General features: G+C 35.0%; 1 long non-coding RNA gene across 2 annotated transcripts; it reads left to right on the top strand.

The window, feature by feature from the left end:
* Positions 1 to 43: 43 nt before the first annotated feature.
* Positions 44 to 5,789, top strand: LOC137490494 (uncharacterized). 2 transcript variants are annotated; one of them, XR_011010018.2, is made up of 6 exons: positions 44 to 2,630; positions 2,876 to 3,019; positions 3,729 to 3,845; positions 3,936 to 3,977; positions 4,299 to 4,385; positions 4,771 to 5,789. It is a non-coding gene; the product is annotated as an uncharacterized lncRNA (long non-coding RNA). The 2 variants fall into 2 exon arrangements; XR_012389783.1 differs by lacking the exons at positions 44 to 2,630; positions 2,876 to 3,019 and having other exon boundaries at positions 3,751 to 3,832; positions 4,771 to 5,788.
* Positions 5,790 to 23,717: the final 17,928 nt, after the last annotated feature.

Raw genomic sequence — 23,717 nt, 5'->3', positions numbered from 1 at the left:
AGTAAAATGACAGTGGTGAAGTGTACCAGACAAAACACAAACTATGTGCAAATACTGCAAAAAAAAAAACAAAAAAACTTTCACTTACAGAACAATTATGATTGACAAGAACTGTCAGCACAGTGAAAAACTACTGTCACTGAGGTCTATATGCAAAAAACTATTAATAGGCCAAACCACGTGGAGCGAATGATTTGCAGCTCCACTTGCTCCAACGAGTGACACTGAGATCACAGGTGCATCAGTGTTAATATAGCGAAAGTGTAAAGATGTTTTTCAGACTGAAAGAAAAAGTTTTTTTGTTACAGAACCAGGTATTAGATTATTTTTACCCTCCCCAATTCAAATTATGCATATTTGAATAATTTGCTTATTATTACTGAATATTTAAAAATGTTCAAGATGATCTCTAATTACATTTATCGCATTGATACTTATAATAATTAATTATACAAGTAATATTAATAATTCTATATCATATCATAATCAAGTTCACCTGTCTCTATACTACTATCTAATTAGTAATTTTATAGTGAGTTATTTATTTATTTATTTATTTAATGGAAGTGGCCAGTCCCCTGGATCAGAGGGCTTATTCGCTACCTCTGCATACACTGCTCTCTGGTTTAGGAAAGGCTTACCTCTCCACACCAGCCATCTCAGTCTCCAGTGAAAATGTGCAGCATTTAATAAAAATAAAAATAAAGGGTTCTAAAACCTAAATTATCTAAATACTAAATTGTATTGTGAAATTAGTATCGTGAATCTTATCGAATCGTGAGTCAGGTGAATCTTTATATTTCTAATGTTTTGAGCTAAAACTTTAAAAACACATTCTAGAGACACAAAAGACTTGGAAAAAGGGGTATCTTGAATCATGAAAAAGGGGTAAAATAAGTGCCCTTTAAGGTAAATTTTATTGAGTGTTTCAGATACATGACCTTCTTTAGAAGACCCTGAAACTAACCCATGAAAAGCAAACAATTTCAAGGCAAAATGTGTACTGCGACTGTGTAGTTTATCTTAATTTTTATGTCTTCTGGAACCATGCTTAACCTGACTTAAACCAGAGTGCTCTTCCTTACATTTAACACTTCACAAAGTACCGAGCTAACTTATCACAACAGAAAGTTGTCTATATGCAGATAGAAAGTTGAGACAAATGCATTTGGTCATTATGAACACCATAAACTAGTTTGTGGTATTTATTTGGTGTTGTGCAAAGGACTGCATGAAAATGCTTCTTTGTTTGATTTTTTTAACCAAAGTTGTAGACGCCTTACTATCCAGTTACATTTTTTTTTTTTTTTTTTTACCAGAAACTGCATTCAAATGTAATTTTATACAATTTCACTAAAATGTAACCTGAAGCACATCCATGAAAAAATGTGTCACATTCATCTGTGGGTACTGTGTTTTTATTCCACCAGATTATTATGTTTTATTTTATTCATTTCAGATCAGCAATTTTCAACATCATGGTCTGATGCATATTATTTGTTCATTTTAATAAGTTGCCTTTTGAAATTTACTGGATTGTATGTTGAGAGAAAAAAACTTTTCCCCATCTTGAAACTTGTCAAATGATTGGATTTGTAAAAACACTAGTCTCTAATGATATCCAAATTTGAGACACTACTTTCATCTGCAGATATTTCACTGGAAGCGTCTAAGCTTACACGAATCAAATAATTCCACTGATCTGGCCCAGAGGCCTCTCCAGGGGTCGCAGTAATTATTCCTCTTTGAGGTGCTGAATATGTATTTATGTCTAATCAGGCCTCACTCTCTCACAAACCAACCCAGCAATTAACCTTCTCCATTGGTCATGTATTTTGGACACAGTAAATGAAGTGTTACTGGGGTGCGGCTCTATCTGTGTTTACTGGTCTCAATTAGTCACTGATAGTGCATGCAATAAACAGCTGGCCAGCTTTGTCTGTATAATCTCTTTCTGCAGCTGGAGCGGGCAGGCAGCGTGTTCCTCTAATAAGTTGTGCTGCCTCTATTGGGAAACACAGTCAAGGGGCTTTGGATCAATGCCGACTCTGACACTCGTGGCTTTTTTCTATTATGCATGTCCAGTGCCGATCCCCAAACTCTAATGAATAGAGAGCAACATCATCTTTATGCATTAACAAAAAAAGAAAAAGAAGTAGAGGAACAGACCACAAACAACCACGCAAGTCACTGCAGAAGGCAACAGGGTGTCATGGAGACAAACAAATGAATAAATGCAAAAAGCATACCCCAAAAAATAGTAAAGAAAGTTACTTACTAAGGGTAGAAAAGGCATTGAACTATATTCCTATTCACACTGTTAGACATTTCTGTAAATTACACAGTTATTTACTGTATTTCACCCAGTGTAATACTGCAAATTCCTTTCACGGTAAATAACTGTATTTACCGTTGCATAATTTAGTGTGACGTCACACAACATATACAGCGATGTACTGTATTTGTAAAAATTCGTGTATTATACTGTATTTTCCACAACTGCTTCAACGCCACCTTGCGGCGATTCGACTACTCTGCACCACATTTTGCCTGAGGACCCTGGAGCAATTCTGGAGGACAATTTATTAGTGTGCCTGAAGAACATACTGGATTTAACAAACTTTACTCTGGTAAGCTGAGGCATTGTTTCATTTTACAGAATGTTTTGTGGACGAGAATAGAACAAAGTAAAGTATAAAGTTGGCTATTATTATTTTCTCTGGCTTGGCGTTATTTTGCCCATTTGAGAAATATATAATCTATTAAGATGTTACCTTTATTTAATTCATTACATTAACACTGCTATTACTTTAAATAAGACTGTTTATGACTATTAGCCATTGTTCTCGTCATATCTTTTTATTTATTTACATAGGAACCGGTGTTGCAGCGGGTTTTGGTTTAGGAGGGAACCAGAGGTATGCAGACAGTTTTGGAGGACACTTAGCACGAGACAACGGTCCGGCAGAGAGTGTTTTCCCCCAGAAGATAATGAATGAAAGACCATCAAATAATCCAGGTAAAAGCGCGTCTGTCTGTGCTGACAACACTCGACATTGATTTGAGCACCTCTATTAGCATTTGTTTGCTCGGCAACATTGGCTGAAGCGATCTTAAAATGGTAATGTTAACTGTTAGCTAAACTGAGCTAAGTTTATACTGAATTGGACTCAAACTCATTTTAACGTGCAACGTTTAACTTATATTGATTTATACTATATGTATTTGATGTTGTGAACTTATTTTTCTCTGGTTTAGAGTAACTTATAACGTTAGCTTGAGAAAATAACATCGCGACGTAACCTATAAGAACGTTAACGTAAATCTACAATATGCATAGAGGTAAAGTTGGTTTTATATTCGCACATTCGTTCATTTAGAAGACTCTATACTGTTTACCAAGTTACTTTGAATATTCGATCAGAATTAGCATGCCAGTATGACTTGAAATCAACATTAACACTGTTTATTTGACCGTGAGCATGTTGTACTTTGATAGTCATTAGCTGCTAAAATGATTTCGCTATTTAGAGTTTGCAAATAATACTTTTATGAAATTAAATTATTAAGGGGGAAGTCTGAATCTGCTAATATAAAACCAACTTTACCTCTATGCATTATGCTAATAACCACCTTTTTGCTATTTATTGTTTGCTAATTATTTTTTTATCACAACTCTTGACATTTGGTTTAACATAATTGTTACCATTATATTTTTTTCTGTTTAGATATGGCACTGGCACAGCAGCAGTTTTTGTCTGAAGAAACAAACAGCATTTCTGAGGAACATCTTGATCAGCACAGCCTTATGCTTAAAAAATAAGCAAGACCAGTAAGCAACCAAGGTAAACAAATAAAAAAAGTTGTGTGGAGGTTGTGGATTGTAGCATGTTATTCTTATCTGTATTTTTGGCTTTTTTATGGTCTCAATATAGAATACTGGGAGCCTGCCTGTGCAAACTGGACCTCATACAACAGTAAGTACTGTACATCTATTTGTTTCTCAATATAGTAACGTTACTTTTAATACAAAATGTGTCACATGTTTAGTTGCTAGCTAAATAAAAAATCTTTTTCCCTTTTTTATTAAACCATTTAGTAGGGTTTTTTTTTCATCTTTGTTTATAATATTTTTGAGCAGATTGAGGTCTGTCATGGGTCAGACATTTCAAAATACAATAATTAGTATTGGGATACATGCATTTGTCTATGTATTTAATGTCTTTTTTCCCATTTCATGTTGCCTAAATATTTTGTAATAAATAAAATAATAAAAATTTTTGTATAAATAATTCCAGAGGATGAAACAAAATGCACAGCAACAACCAGAGTGAGCCAGAAGAAGGCAGGAGAAGTAGTGAAGAGAATGACAACCATGAACAACAGTGAGTTATCCTTCTTTCACCAGCTAACTGAGAACTTAGATTAGGTGAGACACTCTCAATAGTTTTATCAGTATTCAGTCAGTTTTAGTTTATTAGGAATACATAAAACAAATAGTCTAATCTGTCCTGCCGTGAATCAACCCATCACAAATGCTACAATGTTTTTGTAAAACCTTGTTAGGGAAAAAAATAAACAGGACATTCTGGTTAGTTATCTTTTAAACATGGTAGTGAGCAGGTTATGAGCAGGAGCCAGTTGCTCAGTACCAGCTGAAAACTAGCCCAACCTAGCTGCCATGCTTCAAAATAATTAACCAGTATATGATTTATTTATTTTTAAACAAGCTTCTTCTATGCTTATGTTAGTCTGTTTGTCCTTATCCAGAGTTCTTCATAATCCTGGACTGGGCCAAATCCTGACCAGATGCTGTGGTGGTCATGGAGGAGTGATTCCTGAAAGACACACGTGAGTTTCCACATTGATCCAATGGGCCAGCCTGACCACCCACTGGTGAACTTTCAAGCCTCCGGTGCCTAGACTGCGGCCTTGCACAAGTTTGGCTAGAGGAGAACTGGTCGTGCCCAACTGAGCCTGGTATCTCTCAAGGGATTTTATTCTACACTTTCGTCAGTTGGTGAAGTTTCTTCCATGCCACTGTCGCCACTGGATTGCTTGGCTACGATTGGTGGATTGGTGGATTTGCTCTTCAGTGTTTGGACTTTCAGCAGTGACATTTACTGCTTCAATTCTGAAAACTGGACTGAAGCAGCTTCAATTTACAAGAACTTCTATGTTAAGCTGCTTTGACATTATTGATCTACATTGTAAAAGTGCAATAGAAATAAAGATGTACATTGTAAAAGTGCAATAGAAATAAAGATGAATTGCATTTGAACATGTGAATTCAGACCTTGTTGAGCATTTTACACCAGAATTAGTAATATTTTAAAGTTGGGTTGTTTCTGAGTGGGCTTATAGTTACAAATATTTATTTTTCCAACAATATGCAATTCAGAAGTTTAAATTTTTATTGTACATGTATGTTCTAGTGCTTTGTGTGATTTATTTATTTTTAATGTGTTGATTTTATTGCTTAATGTCATTTTCACACATTTTCCTTAAATGCTTAAAGCATTATTAATGTTTTAAAGAATGGAATATTGTGTAATTGTGTCTGGTTTAATGTCAGTAGTACTTAGTACAATTGGGTTTTTTTTCTCAACAACATGCAGGTCAGACACTTAAATTAGTTTTGTACATGTATGTTAATGTGCTTTGTCATTTTCAATGTTTTTTTTCTTAAAATAAAATATTTTGAATGATTAAAATGTAATGTTTTTACACATTTTTAAGCTTGTTTTAAGCATCTCCAATGTTTTAAATAAAGAGTGTTTATTTTGTTAATATTTTGTAATTGTGTCTTTTTTAGGTCTATAGTATTAAAATTATATTAATAAAATTATATTATAAAATATTTAGGACAAAATTAAAAGGTTTACAGTAGCTAACTGTTAACTTAGGTTTTTACAGTAGTTAACCATTTTCAGACACTACGGTAACATGCTGTAAACGGATTTACAGTTGTATACTGTAAATCTAAAATACAGTAACTTACTGGCAACAGTGTTGCCAGTAAGTTACTGTAAAAACCCTTTGAAATGTCTAACAGTGCATTTACAGCGTCAAAAGTGAATGAGTCATTGAATCATAAACTTAATGTAAGCATGAAACGGAAGGTAACATTGTCCTTTTTCCCATATCATTATATACATTTAATTGAAAAGGTCCTGAAAGAAATATAGGATGGTCCTATCATCCTGTTCCTTTTCATCCTGTGGGAACCAATTGGATTGTTGGAAGATGGACAAGCCTAACAACACTGAGGAACACAGATGAATGGATGAAGACAGACCCGCACTAATACCCCCACCCCAGAGGCATAATGTGACCAGAAGGGAAGAAAACTAGAAAACTAGTTTTGAGGGGGCATGGAAGGTTATGGAAGGTTCTTTCCTAATACCTAAACCCAAGTACTTCCTCAATAACTATTAATAAGCAGCCAATTAAAAGTTTATCAAGGAAATGTCATAGTTAATAATGGTTTAGTGAGAAATGTACCTTAAAATAAAGTGTGATCAACCTGAGTATTAAATAAGAGTCTGTGCTATGTTCTGATTAACATATTCTTCAGCGGTCTTTTGTTCAAAGGAGATTCATATCCTGTAAGAAGAAGGAAACGTTGGTGTTTCACGTTATGTCATTTATATGTACTGAATCATTATTATTCTACTATAACTACAGTAATTCACGAATGAAGCAACTGATTGTCTTCACGACTTGAGCAGTGAACCGTGATAATTTTAAATTGACAATATCAACAACAATAAAATAAAACAAACAAACAAACAAACAAAGGACAAAATAACTGAACATTAAGATATATTGAACGCCAGAGAGAACAACTTATGCTTTAATACAGCAGTTTTGACATAAAGAGTAAGTCTATTCCATAATATAGGGGCAAAGACATTCAAATATAGACCATTTTTGAGAGACGTAAACAATAACAATGGTATTAACGTATTTCCTGTTTGCATATTTGCATTTCCATAGCTTCCGAGAATCCAAAATGGTGCTCATGCAAATTAGGCATAAATAATTATGGTTGCTGTTTTAATGTTGAGTTATGATTAAATTCCTTCTTTTTGAAGTTATGAAATAGTTTGACAAAAAGCAGGAATTGTTTGAGGGCCATTGAAATCACCACAGTGAAATGGTCTATAGCAGGGGTCACGAAACTTGTTCCTGGAGGGCCGGGATTCTGCAGATTTTAGCTTCAACCCTAATCAGGGTTAAAGACCACTCCCTTCTCAGTTTCAGTTTTGCACAAGGAATAGTCAACAACCCATAACTTAAGGAACTAAGGGATCACAAAGAGAAGCTAAAAGTAGGTGTGAGTTCATTTAAAGACTTGTCACTCAACTGATTTACTCAATCGCTCACACTGATTCATTCAAACTCAATTGTTTTTAAGTGGCTGTCTTTATGAGGGAATCATTGATTCATTCACTCAGCTGAAATCGTTATATGTCAATGTCAGTTTATTTCTATAGCACAACTAAACACTACAGAGGTTGACCAGTGTGACAAACAAACAATGCCATATATTTCATAATTGTTTGTATGTCAGTAAAGAAAGACAAGTGTTTAACCCAAACTAATATTTTTTTACCACAAACTTGACTTATCAGCCAATCTAGTTGCAGCAGGTCAATTATTTGAAAATGGTCAGGATCATCTGCTAAACTCAAACTGAAAATTGGAATGTTGATAAAAGGAGATTAAAAATTACTTTAAACACATGCGAGATGAGCTGGTACGAGTTTCAGAAAATAATGATCTGTTGGGTTCTCAAACTCGATCATCTCTTGGGTTTACAAACAATGCATATAATTAATATACAGTTAAAGTCTGAATTACTAGCCCCCCATGTATTAGTATCCCCCATGTTTTTTTTCTCCCAATTTCTGGTTAACAGTGACATTTCAACACATTTTAAACATAATAGTTCTAATAACTTATTTCTGATAACTGATTATTTTATCTTTGCCATAGTGACAGCAAGCAATATTTGATTAGATATTTTTCAAGACACTTCTATGCAGCTTAAAGTGACATTTAAAAGCTTAAATAGGTTAATTAGGTTAAGTAGGGAGGTTAAGGTAATTAGGCAAGTCATTGTACAACAATGGTTTGTTCAGTTCAGGACTATTGAAAAAAAAAATGTTTAAAGGGGCTAATAATGTTGACCTCAAAATGTTTGTCTTACAAATTTAAAACTGCTTTTACTCCAGCCAAAATAAAACAAATAAGACTTTATTCAGAAGAAAAAAATGAATCAGACATACTGTTAAAATTTTCTGGGTGTGTTTTAAGAAAAAAACAAAACAATCAGAGTCACATCTACCAGTCTTTTTAAGTCAGTTTTAAGTTGCACCATGGCACATTTGCTATTTACATGGCGGACTTTGTAAGTGGAAAAACTGAACACTTTACTAGTGAGAAAACAGTTAAACAGACCATCTGCAGCGCGTGGATGAGAGAATGATCCTTCAATTGGTCTTTGCTTTTACTTTCACTTTCTCTCTTTCGTGGATAAGGAAACATGTTGTAGGCACATACATCAGTTAGCCTACATATTTAATTTCATTTGTTAAGCGCAAAAATTTGTTTCAAAAGTCAGTTCTAATTTCCAGCAAACGAAAATGTGAACAACAATAACGAAGTGTGGTCAAAAAACATCCAAGTTATATCCAAATACACATGCTATGCCCCATATGGTCCAAAACCAGACAAATCTAAGCTTGTTTTTAATAAAACAAATATAAATATGCATATAATAAATACTACTGCTGATATTAATAACATTATACAAAAGCAAGTTATTCTGAACAAACAAAAAAAAAAAACCTGAGATGAAGGCATAAAGGCAGTGTTTTTTTATATTTATGTAGAAAGTAAAAAAATGTTGTAATATTTTATTTCTTTAATTCTTTTTCATTTGTAAAGATATTTGCGTATTGCTCTACATCCTGCCTGTTTTAAGCAATGTGTAAGCAAGGTCACAACTGATGCGTTCTGCGGTGAACTTTAAACCTGCTCTAAGCTGGTGTATTGCACAGTCTATTTTAGTTTCTCAAAATAGCAGTGCGGTATCAATGCACCTTGACACACCTCATTTCTAGGCCGGAAAAACCCAATGGGTCCACAAAGTGAAAATTAAGGTTGCGTTGATCTGAAAATAACAACACGCCGTGAAAACACGCCTTGCGCCTTATTGCGCCGGGTGTATGATAGAGTCCTAAATGTACAATGTCCTTTTCTATCTTTATCTTCCACTTATACATTCCAACAGAGATAAAACTGAACTTAGATTTAAATTAATGTTTTAATATAACCAAAGCCACTAAGTTGAAGAAAATAAATGAAGAAAAACAGACTTTATCAAAGATGCAAATGAGCAGACAGACAGATGTATAACCATAAAATGCACTTAGAATTACAATTACAGTTTGAAAACAACCCAAGGTCTATTTAAATATGTATTGCATATTCAGGGGCACACAGAGGAAACCCTGAGGCAGAGTTTAACAACTGGCCTGAAATTCTGGAAACACACACACACCAACCCACCCACAAAGAGTCCTTTCTCAGTATGATAGCCATACATTTTTTACATATTAATTAGATTTTTTTTCTTGCTGCCTGCAGTTGGAAGCACTTATTTATTAATTTACTTGTGTCCAGATTTCTTTGAAAAGAGAATTAATTTGAAATAATGATGTTCGCAGGTTAGAAAATGTAAACATCCACATAAACGGCCCCAGCAGTCATCGGCAAAGGTGAATTTGTTATTCATTCGTAGGTATTGCCAAGTGCATGGATTTTCCTCCGGGACAAACACTCACTCAATGTCTTTGAAGCGTGTTTTGTTTCAAATGGAGACGGTGGTGTCATTGGCGTAACCCCTGCGCGCTTCACGCTCCCCCTTAGCAGCAGGCTCCAATGTGGGTCAGAAACCTGTAATAAAGCAAGGGAGGCTGGGCTCTGTTTGGCCAGTCGGCGCGTTTTTCCTGCGTCTTGAAATGTCCAAAGCAGTGTGCTAAATTATTGGGGTCAGTGACTTTGCCTGCTCCCTTGATTTGTTTGAAGACACACAAGGCCCATTTGACATTGAAGGACATTTTTTCTAGCACAGGGGTCATAAATTTACCAAAAAAAGTAAGAAAGAAGAGAGAGAGAGAGAGAGAGAGAGAGAGAGAGAGAGAGAGGAAACGTTACCGGATCAACAGACACGAAAGGCACCCGGTTGTGTGATTGAACGTCCTTGATATTAAAGGAGAGCTTGAACATTTAATACCAGCATTTCAACATCTACGATGCCCGGTTTTACAGGCAGTCGCCGGGGTGATTTTTTATGTTTTAATTATTTGCATGTTAAGAAAGACAGCGGGACGGCTTTATAAGGTTAAAGGTGCATTTATTTATTTCCCCTCTCTGCGAGGTGTCTACCTTGCTGGATGTTATTAAACAGACATACTCTGGGTTACAGCATTGCAGCTAATCAGCTTAATGAGGCAAAGATTGCTGCAGTAATCAGGCATCATTAGGCTTATGAGTATTTATTATCAACGGCATGGATGCAACACAGAGGTGCCACTTTCGTGATGGCACACAACGGAAAGGATCGCGCAATCTGTTTATTAATCGCCTGCTGTCAGAAGGCCAGTACACTTCAGCGATCCGGGTCATCCATCAATGCTATGTCCTGCTACGGCTAAGATAGATTTACTCTCCTTGTTCTGACCCGAACGTTATGCATTTCAAAGCTGATGCAAATAAAAGTTCAGGGTGTCACATAGGGACCCCGAGGCGAGCTCATTTAGAGTGGGTGTTTGTGTGTGTGAGCGTACATATGTATGCGAGCATGAGTGCCGAACTCTATTTGCGTGTCCCTGTGATGGATTCCAACCGTGTCTCATCATGTTTGCCTTTAAGCTCAGTTTCATGCTGTTTGGAACCAGTTTTGCCACAAGTCGAGAATCATACGCTTTCATAGAACTCTCCTTGATGTTTTCTTGCTGTCTGTTTGCAAGCGATGCTATGCTCGTTAAGAGCCGCATTTTTCATGTGCATCAAAGTTTACTGCTGCAGTTTGATAGAGGACCACCGGCGCTCCGTTCAGGTAACAGTCAGCTTTAGAGCTGATTTTGTGCTGCTGAATAACATGTTGTATAACGTTAGCAAACAGGGGGCTTTGTCACACCGAATATCAAAACAATTTTTCAAGCCTCTTGTTTGTAGGAGACAAAAAAGGGATCCATAACAGGTGCCGGCGTTCATTTAAACAGAGAACAAGTCGATAAACACTATGATATTATTCTTTGTTTGTGTAGATGTGTTATAGCATAAATGTGCTGATGCATTTTAAAGGGCACCTATGATGAAAATCAACTTTTGTAAGCTGTTTGGACAGAACTGTCTGTATGTATAGTGTGTGTCTTATTGGAATGATATTAACCCAACAAGTCTCTTTTTTTTTTTTTAATTGTTGATGTTAAAATAGGATCCAAATCCCAGTGATTTTGAGGCCCACCGCAACGTGACATTAGAGTATGGTTTCCCTGCCCACGAAATTGATTGACAGGCACCAGGTCCGGATTGGCTAATCAGGAGGACCGGGAGAATTCCCGGTGGGCCGGTCTGTTTTTTGGCCGCGAGGGCCGGTGTTCCTAGCTCCAGAATCTGTTGCTCTCAGCAGTCACACTTTTTAAAAATAATTTATTTATTTACTTGACCACAGCCTTCATATTCATTATTTTACTGCAACTCTGCTCTTTTTATCTATTTTCTCGTAGCCTCGTGAGCAAGATGCAGCCTGCAGGTTAATGATGATATAACTAGATAAGCCATTCAATGTACAGCTGTTGTGGTACAGTGGTTAGCACGTTAGATTATGATGTCACCAACCCAGGTTCGGAGCTTGTCTGAGTGACAAATTTTTTTTCATTTTTATTGTTAAGACATATAATACTGTTAGGGTTGTTGAACATTTGAAGTTCTAAAACAGCTGTTTTCTCAAAAAAAGACGTGATAGTGTAATTAGAAACTGAACTGGAAATGACCTTATTTTAATATAGTCAGTGGTGAACTGAGGTGGGCTCTAAGGCTTGAAACTCCAGAGCTGAAAAAGAGTCCCACTCTGGCCCTGACAGGCACCATGTTTCTATAATAATGCATAGACAATTGTCCACAGAATTTTTTAATTTTTTAAATTTTTTTTGCAAATTAACTGTTACAAATTAAATATTAAAATATTTGTTACAACTATTTGTGGTGTTTATAAGTTTTATAATGTTTGTAATAAAGACAGTAAAATTACTGTCATTCATTCTTACCGCCATAATCACTATGGCCGCATGGTGTCAGTAAACACAAATATGTTTGTGTGTGTGTGTGCTGCAAACGGCATTTGTGTGTGATTCATCATTTCAGAAAGGCTTAAATAAACTCCACCACAAACAGATCAAATAAACTTGGTATTTCAAGTTTCAATTCAAGTACCAATATAGTGGAGGAACTATGGCGTCACCTTGTAGGCTAATCGGCTGCTAGCATAAAACTGGTTCCATCGATAAAATTTTCCCATAGGCTTTTCGAAGATTGCAAATAATAAGCTCTGTTTTCAAACACTGTTCATTACACTTACACTGTTCATTACACTTGTTTTGTCCAGCCAGATAATCATCACACGAAAATACAACTTCGAGCACTTTTGGATCTTAAATGTAAACGCAAAAACTGAAAAGCTAACATTAGGCTACACTACCTTCAGGGCGCTTGCATATCACGTCAGCACCAACCTGCTACAGACAACTTTTTAAGCTTATTTTTGGAAATTAGGTCCAAAACAACAATTTACTCTCTTAGTTTATTATTATAATCCACGCTATATATTATAAATAAATATATACGCAAAAACACATAGACCTACGTGCCTTTTGGATTATTTTTTACATGGAAATACATTTTGTTTTGCTTTACGGTTGTTGTAAATGTTTCAAAACTGCTTGTATAGTTGTGCCTACATAGGATTATCATTAGACATATTTAAATAAGTGCACACAGCCCGCTTACCTTAGTAATAGACAACAGAAATGAGGCGTGAGGGACAAGTCTATATGCCTGCTGCAAGTTGCATCATGGATCAAGAACAACACTCAGTATTCTTTTTAGTACAGCGAAAAGCAGCCCATACAGTCACATATGCTATACATTTTAAGGAGTGTAAATATTGTTTATGACAGAGTTAAATGTGTTCAGATGAAGAAAAAAACAACGAAAAATCTCTTGATCATTTAAAAATTAGTTTATATGTATGTATTTTTTATACGTTTATTCACATGTTTGCATTACTGAGAGCAGGAAAGCGACAGGCTGCACAGGTAGGCAGTCTCTTCATAATATCGTTTAATTAAAATAAATGATCATCAAATGAATCTGTCTCGACAGCCTTTACAAGGGAATTATCTACACACAATATGAATTCCCAATTAGAAAAATACTACAAAACTATAAAATACTATTCATGAAAATACTAAAATCACACACAAATCCAAATGCCCAACAGATGCAAGCTGCGCTCCGGACCAGCTTAGCTCGATGATGTATAATCCCTCCGACACCGCCTGTAGACCCATTTAGCAACTTGATAGCAACAGTCGTTTTAAAGAAGCGTAACCGATGTAAAAAATCAAGAGTGTGATGTAACTGATGTGTTTTATGTCGTAGAAGAAAACGTGAAAGTATCTTGTGTTTGTGTTAGCCACAAACCTTATTTAAAGGATTTAACTGAAATCCCAATGCTAAAAAGCTAACTTGCTTCTGGGTTTTTGCATACAAATTTATGTCATAGTTCCTCCACTCTATTTCCACTGTTAATTACTGGCTCATCACCTGCCTATTATTACAATATTGTCTGCTTAGTTACATTTACAGTTACAGCACCAATAGCCTAGTGGTTAAGCGTACTGACATACAGCACCGTGTTTCTCAAAGTGACCCGAGTTCGATCCCTGGCTCAAAGACTTTTACTGACTCTTCCCTTCTCTCTGCCACCCCCCTCCTTTTTAATTAGTGGATAGGAGGAAAGACAGAACAGATCTGGTTACATGTTCTGTTAATCTACAAAGAGCATGAACAATGTTAAACTCAAAACTTTGATTGTATGTATACATCTTTTAAAGTGTTGTCAGTGATCAGAAAAATGTTTTGACAGTTACGTTTTTGGAAAAAGAAGGGACATTGGAAATGCTTAAAAAATATAAAGTATAATACTTTTCGGAATGTACTTGAAAAATAACTCCCAATTTTTATGCTTGTTATGCCATTATGCAACATTTTTATATTGACATTGACACACAACATAGATACAAGCAACAGCCTACCATACAAAGATCTGAGGAAGCACAGGGCTTATATACAAGCTGAGTAATCAGGGAGAACAGAAACAGGTGTGAGTGGATTAACAACCAAGGTGTCTATCTAGGGAACACAAGCAAATAGGAACAAAGCAGGCAAATTAAACCTTAACAGAACACTTGTCTAAATGCATGTCAGTTTAAACCTGATATCAACAGCTGCTTTTTTCAGAACTACAGTTATAGGTTCAGTTTAGGAACATTGGTTAACTAGACAAAAGAAACATTGTATCTTAGCCCTGACAACATTTGCTTTCCAGGCTATAACAGCATATTCTACATGCAACCCTTGGTGAAGCTGCTAAATATCATGCGGTTTCATCACTGTGACCTGTGGTTAGGTCCAAATTTAATTTTGCAGAAAGTAAATTATTGCAGCAGTATTTTTTTTTTCCTGATTACAAGTTGTTTCTCTTTTTATGTGTCACAGTAATGATCAATCTACTGATCAAGTTATGAATAAACATAAATTGCAAAAAAATGTCCAGTTATTTAGTGCAATAACACATCCTTACACTCCAAAAAATGATTTTCTTACTTTGATGTTTTGTCTTGTTTTTAGTCCAAATATCTAAAAAATTTTAAAGCAAAAAGCATTTTCAAGGTAAGCAAAAAAAAAAAAAAACTGTCTTGTTTTGAGAAATATTGAGTCAATATTAAGTGAGTTTTTCTGCCAATGAAGTAAACAAAATAATCTTATGTCAAAGGGAAAACAAGATTATTTTGCTCTCCCCATTGGAAGATTATTTTGCTTGTTTTAAGGAAAAAACTCACTTCACTTTGTCATATTATTTGCTAAAACAAGGTAATATGTTTTGCTTGTCTAGAAAATTTTTAATTTAAGAATTTTTATATATTTGGACTAACAAGAATGCATAATGTCAATAATAATAAAACATTTTAAATAATTAAATAGTTGAGTGTTTATATTGTTTGGTTATTATTTAAAAATGATAGAACTGAAAAAAAAAAAGCATTTTGCATGTTCTCCCTGCGTTCGCGTGGGTTTCCTCCAAGTCCTCTGGTTTCCCCCATAGTCCAAAGACATGCAGAACAGGTAGGGTAGGCTAAATTGTCTGTAGTGTATGAATGAAAGCCATCCATACGGAAGTAAGCGGTCAGCTGGTAAACACAAAAAGGAACGGCATAATAACACCTCATTGCGTTTGTTTAAAAAAACTAAATGTAGTCATACATACATCTGGCTGCATAATTCGCAATCTCCAGAAATGTATATAGGGCTACGTTTTCATAATGAGCATATGATGCAACCAAAACTAATGTGACCTTACTGTAAAGTGCAACCAAACTAACTCTACAGCCATAAACCCAAAGATGTTTGATGCAAAAAATAATGCAAGACAGGCATAGAGATAAACAACATGAAATATGAGATCCACTGCTTCCTCTGCACTATGACATTATGCTGAAGTATTTGATCCTGAGTCACAAATCCTTCTCTTATGTACTTTTGAAAAGGAAACAAGGCAAATAATTTTAGATTAGTCTGTGATTGCCCTGATATGTTAAATGAGACTAACACCACCTATTTAAAAATCATTTCGTTCAGAAGAGCGAAAACAGGCATTGCTATTTGGATTCATGATTTATGCTGATAATTAAGTTTGAATGTGTCTCTAATAATCAATATTAATGTTTAAACGATGCCTATGTACAAATTTAGCTCTTTACCAACGGTCTCTTCACATTAAGGCTGTCATTCCAGTTAATGTATAGAAAACAGCATGATGCCTAGTCTAAAAATAATCTATTGATTTCACACATTACCTAATGTGCCCACTCATCTGTGAAAATGCAAAAAAAAAAAAAAATTGCTAGACTCTGAAACACAAGCTGAAAATGAAGTACATCGGGATATAGACAATAAATCATAATATTAACTGGATTTTATCATTTGTGCCTGAACAGCGTAGTGTGGCAACTACATCCTGTAGCACATGCCACCCGTTCAGATGTGCCTTTGAATCTGCCTTTGAAATTGTGAACCCCCCTAATCTTTCCTCTGGGAAAGGAACGATTAAACCCGAAAGCTCACTCTTTCATTTTCCCTGACAAATTAAAGCCAACAAATTCATCTTTTACAAAAAGTAAGGCTAGAAAATACCACCCCCTCTCCCCAAGTGAATGGTCCAAGTCTCGCCCTCTCTGTCACACCACGGCCCCGAGCCCCAAGTGGCGAAATGAAAAAGTAATTGAGATGTAAATAAAGGAGCCGGGTTCCGCGTTGTCTCTGCTAAATTGATTTTTTGTCCGCTCGAGTAACATTCTCTCCTTGCTAGGATACTTTGTTTTACACTCCTTTGCACCGGTCATAATATCAGATTTCCGGACCTGGCGACAGTCCTCAGTTTTAGAGATGGTTTCCTCCTATTAATACATCTGCTATCTGAAATCAATATTGATACTGTGTACATATAAAACTTCAATTAGTGCCCAGTGTGCTTTGTAATTTAATCATTGGATTTACAACCAAAGCAGGCGCCTGTCAGGAACAGGTTCAAATCAAATATTCAGGTTACATCCTCCACTTTTGTATTATTCTGGTTCTTTTGGTCTGGGAAGAAAAGACTCAATAACTGCATATCAGTTTTAAAGCTTTGTTAAAGGGACAGTTCACAAAATTACAGTTGTCATTATACTTACAGTATAATTGTCAGTAATTGACAGTATAATCTGTAGGGCTTCTTTATATATGGAACTCATCATGAGGTGTTTATCAGAATGTCCAAGCTGTGTTTTTTGAATTTCTGAAAGTGAATGAGACTCTCCGTCCAATGTAAACTCTTGTCATTAAGGAATTATTTTGTGTTCCTTTATAATAATGGTTCTTTTTTGTTAGGTTTAAGAACATTTCAATATTCCATATAAACATTCCATAAAGAACCTTGTGTAAAAAATGAAAACATTCTATGGATGTAATTTTTTATGGAACCAATATTTGAATTGAAGAACCTTTAGTGATTTATTTGATTATAATAGTTAAGTGTAGGTCGAGGCTTCTCCTTGTTTGTATTGTAAATATTTGGTTAATTTCCACTGTTCAATCTGTTGAAGTGATGTATACATAATGTAAGTAAAATACAAACACCAAAAAGCTTCTTAATAATAGAAATTAAAGAGTATTTCTAAATAACAAACAAATAACAATTTGTTATTTAACAACAAATAACAAACTATTCAACATGTAGTTACTATATATATATATATATATATATATATATATATATATATATATATATATATATATATATATATATATATATATATACACACAACAGTTCTGTCTGGTTCTCAAATCTGATTGGCAGAAAGCCGTGCGATATTCTGCAATATCAGAACTCCTACAGCCTCTTTACCCTTTGTGTATTACTCCGCACACATTCAGCCAGCAAAAAGCAGACATTACAGATCTAAATTTTAAAAGATGCTTTTAACTGTTTTAACAGCCGTTTAACTGTCAGCTTATGATTTGAATCCAATGCGGAAGAAAATAGTTCCTCATACTACTTTTTGAGACTCTCCATGTTTGATTTTGTTTTTATATACACAATTATGTCGTCAAACTGTTGTATAAACGCAATATCACACGAGTAGCAGTGTGATATGGCTGTATATCGGCACTGGTGGGGGCACTAAGGCACTTGGCCTGCGGCCTCGTGCCAATGCACGCCTCCCACCAGTGCCGATATGCAGCCATATCGCACTGCTACTTGTGTGATATTGCTCAAATATATATATATATATATATATATATATATATATATATATATATATATATATATATATATATATATATATATATATATATATATATATAGCTCAAGTCAGAAATATTAGCCCCCCTTTGAATTTTTTTTCCTTTTTTAAATATTTACCAAGTGTTTAACAGAGAAAATACATTTTCACGGATTGTCTGAAAGTCTTATTTGTTTTATTTTAGCTACAATAAAAGCACCAAAGGTTTAAACACCATTTTAAGGTCCATGTTTTTGCTATTTGTAGATAATGGCTCTTACTGTAGTTCGTTCCAGCCCTAAAGGTTTAGAAATGGCTTTATATCCTTTTCTAGACTGGTAGATTTATATTTATTTCTTTCTCATTTCTTTTCAAATTTGTTCTTTTGATCTCAGCATAATGTCTTTCTTTTGAGGATCTTTTGGTATACTTGACTTTGTCAGCCAGGTTCTATTAAAGTGATTCCTTTATTGTGAACGTGTGGCATTAATCAGGCCTGGTTGTCTAAGGATAAGCCCTTTTTCCACACAGGGCTAGGTAGTTTTGGAATTAGTTTTCCTTAATTAAAAATGCATAATTTAGAAACTTCATGATCTGTTTATTTTAGATTGTTTTGATGATATGAAACATAAACGTGTGACAAACGTGCAAAAAACAAAAAAAATAGGTTGGAAGCAAACAATTTTTCATAGCACTGTCCTTTAACAGACACACAGTGTAATATTAACGTTCTCATTTAAAGTCATCCTTTAACTAACCAAGGTATTGTTTAAGAAACAGAAGACAGAAAGTAATTTAAAAGGTCAATTATTGAGAAAGTTCAACAAAATATACTCTTCAGTCAATATTCTCTTATCTGGAGATCTGAAACTTAAATGGATTTTCAGGGAGTGAATCTAATGCATTGAATTAATTGACGCTAAAGGCAAGGCTGGTCCAGACAGCTTCAAATTCAGAATTCAAGTGAAAGAAAGCAACAATGTTCTGTTCTATAGATGCTAAGTGAAGGCCAGTTTGTCTGAATAAACCATGATGACTCATGTTTAGCTTAAAGAGTCCAGTGATGCAAGTAATGAATGTCAAAGGTGCTGTGATGCATCAATTAGAATCAGATGTTAGTCCACCATGTTTGTGTTTTGTTCAACATTTTTAGGCAAGCTTATAGAAAATATAAAGAGTACGAGCAGCAAAGAATGTAAGATTAATAGGATCTAATGCATACATTTTACCAATTTCATAAACAAGTTTTCATTTGGCTATCATAGAGTTCAAGGGTTGGATTCCTGCCAGTCTGAAAGAATGTTTTATTTAAAAGCCGTATTTACAAAGTCATACAGAAAAAACTAGAACAAAAGAAAGACACTTTAAGGTTTGTGAGAACGCAAAACCAGTAAATGGATGGATGATTGAATGTCAAAACCCTTTTGACAAAACATACCATGTGAGTTCTTCTTAAAGGGACTTTAAGAGTCTTTAAAACCTATTCACAAAGCTGCTGATACATTTTTTTCCAACCTAGAAAACTAATGCCGAGTTCAGACTGCACGATTTTCAAAGTAGTCATGTTACAGATGTTTTCACACTGCATGACTTTCTGAGGTAGCCTTCCGTTGGTGCTGTGGTCGCACTGCAAGATGGATCGGTTATAGGTGGTTTCACGCTGCATGACTTTACAATCAAAAGAATTGCCGAAAACTCTGTCTCAGTCTGCAAACTACATCTCACAACCAAACATGTGAGAAGTGACATGAAACAACGCAAGGTCAAGCGGTATATCTTTTGGTATTAACTACATAATGAGAAAGAAGCCTTTAGCAGGGTAGAAAATATACTTATGTACTTATAAAACGTATAGGCTTTAAAATTAATAAGCAATTTCTCCAATTTTTTTTTTCTTTTTCGATATGGTTGTGGTATTACTCAGAAATGTCAAACAGACACAGGTGCTCCTGACAAATTTTCACTAATTCTTTCTTCATTTCTTGGGTCCAGATAAACTGAAAATGAGCACTTTTAACTTCTCCCCCACCTCCCGCTGGCCTACAGATACCCATACTAGTGGATGCTGCTCTCTCATTGGCTGTAGGTAATCGCAGATGTTATTTTCAGTCAAAACTCATTTCAACATGACATGATTTTGAATCGCCGACAGCTCCAGATATTTAGCATGCCAAATATTTGACAGGTGTTGGTGACTCATCGGATTGGCATTCTCAGATCTCGTCTTTGATAGTTCCCACTGTGTGATCGTTACTCACGTGAACAAGCATCAATTTGCCTGTGATTTCAGGCATTTGCGATTTCTCAAAACCTGTCGGTGAGTCAAAATCGGGACTAATATCATGCAGAACTCAGCATAAGTATATAATTGACCTTGTTGTTTGACCTATGAATGATTTCAGCATGATTTGACTGGCTGATGGGAGAGGGGAGGAGCCCCTCTCAAAGATTTATCGATGAATACTTCACATATAGCAATATTATTTTCCTTATATTGATATTTTCATTAAAATGTTTCTAAATGACAATGCTGTGACATTCAAATAAAGAATTTTTATGATCTAGGCTTAGTGAAGAATAGCATTCTAAAAAAGTATCATCTTTGATTTTAATGTAATTTCAATGTAATAAGTCATTGTGTTTTCTTATTTTCCTATTTTATGTATATTTGCATAATTATATATTTTTGGAAATATATACTTTTGTCTGTTGTTTGTGTATTTTGAAATAAATGTGAAATATGTATCTGAAAATATATTTCTTACCACATGGAAAGTCATCTGCATTAAGGTGATGATTACTAAAAGCTTATTGTTGTCAAATATTTTTTAAGTGCTTTATTTCCAGGGTAGATTTGCAGGCAGCACATGTTTTAGGACACATTTGGTTTGATCTTAGCTATATTTAGTGCTAACAGACTTGAAACACTATGAAATACTCAAAACAACAATGTAGGACTTAAATGTCTATTATTTTATATTATTATCCTAAAACTACAAATTAGTATCTACTTTACTTACTTTTTATTAGAATCATCTCTTAATTATTTGCATGTAATTTGTTTTTTTTTCTCCGCCTATTGAATTAAATTCTAAAGAAAACATATTGCAAAGCATCTCAAAGAAAGCTACTTATTTCAAAATCGATAACAAAAACCAAAGTGTTCATTTGTGTTTTACTTTTGGCCATGTAAAATATTTACAGCATAATGCAGAAGTGGCATTCATGAAGGAATTTCCCTGATTACATAAATAATATAACAATGTCATTCGCAAATCTTTACCCGTAATCAGGCCTCAATTTATTGTTATTTCAAATCAATATAGCTGAACATTAGTGCTGCCAAGTCGCTTGTATTGATTTTATGGTAGATGGCTATAATTAAAGCAGCTAGCACGGCTTTATCAAGTAACATCCTGAACCGCTCAGAGCTCTGATAGAGCAGTGTTAATTAACATTATTTAATCAATTGACCGATGACCCGAGCGGGAAATCTTTTGAACCGGGACATAGAAGGAAACATGACATTTCTATCTTACCGAGCAACCCCTGGTGACGTCTCCGGGTTGTTGAAAGGCAATTTGCCACCCATGTCACACCAAGCTCCCTTACTCGGACTGTTAAGTGTGTGGTTTGTCACCATGCTGGCAAAAAGCCTCCCTTGACATGCCACTGACCGGTAGCATCCCATGAGCACAGCAAAGCCACTGTCACAAGACTATCCTGAGACAGCCGATGACATGCTGACATGAACACATGTACTCATTTGCTGTTTCTGAAACATAAATAAATAAATAAATTAATATCCTAGTCTGTTTTATTGAGTTTGCCATCTGGGTGACCAGAAATGTTGTAGGTGTAAAACTGATGCATGATTTAGACTCTAAAATGAACAATGTGAAGGTTCTTCGATCCATAATAATAATTTAGTTTGTCATTCCACCCATTACCAAAGGTTTCTAGTCTTAAAGATTCAATACACTTGTATTGATCAGACTATATTTATAAATTATTCAGATGAAGATGCAATAGAGAGTTCAGTAATCACTAACTGTTCTCAGCTTTGCCGGCAGCTAGCCCTTTATAAATCTTACATGGTCGCCCACTGAAGCTAAGCAAGGTTGCGCCCAGTCAGTACCTGGAAGGGAGATCACATGGGAAAGCTAGGTTGCTGATGGAAGTGGTGTTAGTAAGACCAGCAGGAGCACTCAACCTGCAGTCTTAGTCCTAATGCCCCATTATATTGATGGGGACTCTATACTGCTCAGTTTTTGATGCGAGGTTAAAGCGAGGTTCTGACTCTTTGTTATTAAAACCTCGGGATATCCTTTGAAAAAGGGTAGGTGTTTAGGGGGCCAAATATGCCCACTGGTCTCTGTCCATCATGGCCTCCTAACCATCCCCATATCACAATTAACTTCATCACTCTGTCTCCACTCCACCAATCAGCTCGTGGTGTGCAATATGGCTTCCATCGCTTCCAGGTGGATGCTGCACTAATGGTGGATAAGGAGATTCCCCCCAAAAATGTGTAACATGCTCTGAGTGTCCAGAGAAGCAATATAAAAATGTGAAGAATTGTTTTTATTATCAGTGCTCACACAAATGCTTAATATTGCTTTTGTGCTCTTTAATGAAATTATTTATTTTTATTTAAAAAAAAAATTCAAAGGGAGCTAATAATTCTATAAATATATACACACACACACACACGCACTCCCGCGCGCACACACACACACGCACACACACACACACACACACACACAATACATACTATGTAAAAGCATTTAAATGTCAGTTTAAGCTGTATAGAAGTGTCTTGAAAAATATATAGTCAAATATTATATACTGTCATCATGGCAAAGATAAAAGAGATCAGTTATTAGAAATGAGTTATTAAAACTATTATGTTTAGAAATGTGTTATGCAGACCTCACCTGTATATTTTAAAATATCCACTTTTACATATTGGTGAACATAATAGGTTGAGAAAGAAAAAAAATGTGCAAGGATCATAATATTGAGGCTGTGCATTAACTCTGAAAGTGCAGTCTAAAATAGTTACTGTTTTTGTCAGTAGCAAAGGACATAATAAATCATTGTTAGATGTAGTTTTCAGTTTTATCTTTGCTGCTTCTTCCTTATTTTATTTATTTGTTTTTGTTGTGGCAATATTTCTTGACAATGTTTATTTCTAAAGTGAGAAGTTCATGATCCATTCCACTCAATGTTAGCCAAACAAGTCCCATTCTACAGTTAATTCTTACCGAATATCTAAAATATGTCAGATTGTGAAAGAAAAAAACAATTTGAGTGCTATTTCTATGCTTTTATACTGTACTTCGAAACATTAAAACAGATATCTGAATGTTCGTTTGGAGTATGCTGTGGATAGTGTATAAGAGGAATATAAGCAGTAAAAAAATAATTTGTTAATTAATAGATTATTCCCTGAAACACTGAATTATTTGCCATGTTACACAAATGGCTAGCCTTGATCACTGTTAAACCATTTAAAGTCATCGGATTGATTAA

This window comes from Danio rerio, chromosome 14 (genome assembly GCF_049306965.1).
Source record: "Danio rerio strain Tuebingen ecotype United States chromosome 14, GRCz12tu, whole genome shotgun sequence".
NCBI classification, from domain to species: Eukaryota; Metazoa; Chordata; class Actinopteri; order Cypriniformes; family Danionidae; genus Danio; species Danio rerio.
This window is presented reverse-complemented; position numbering and strand designations above follow the sequence as displayed.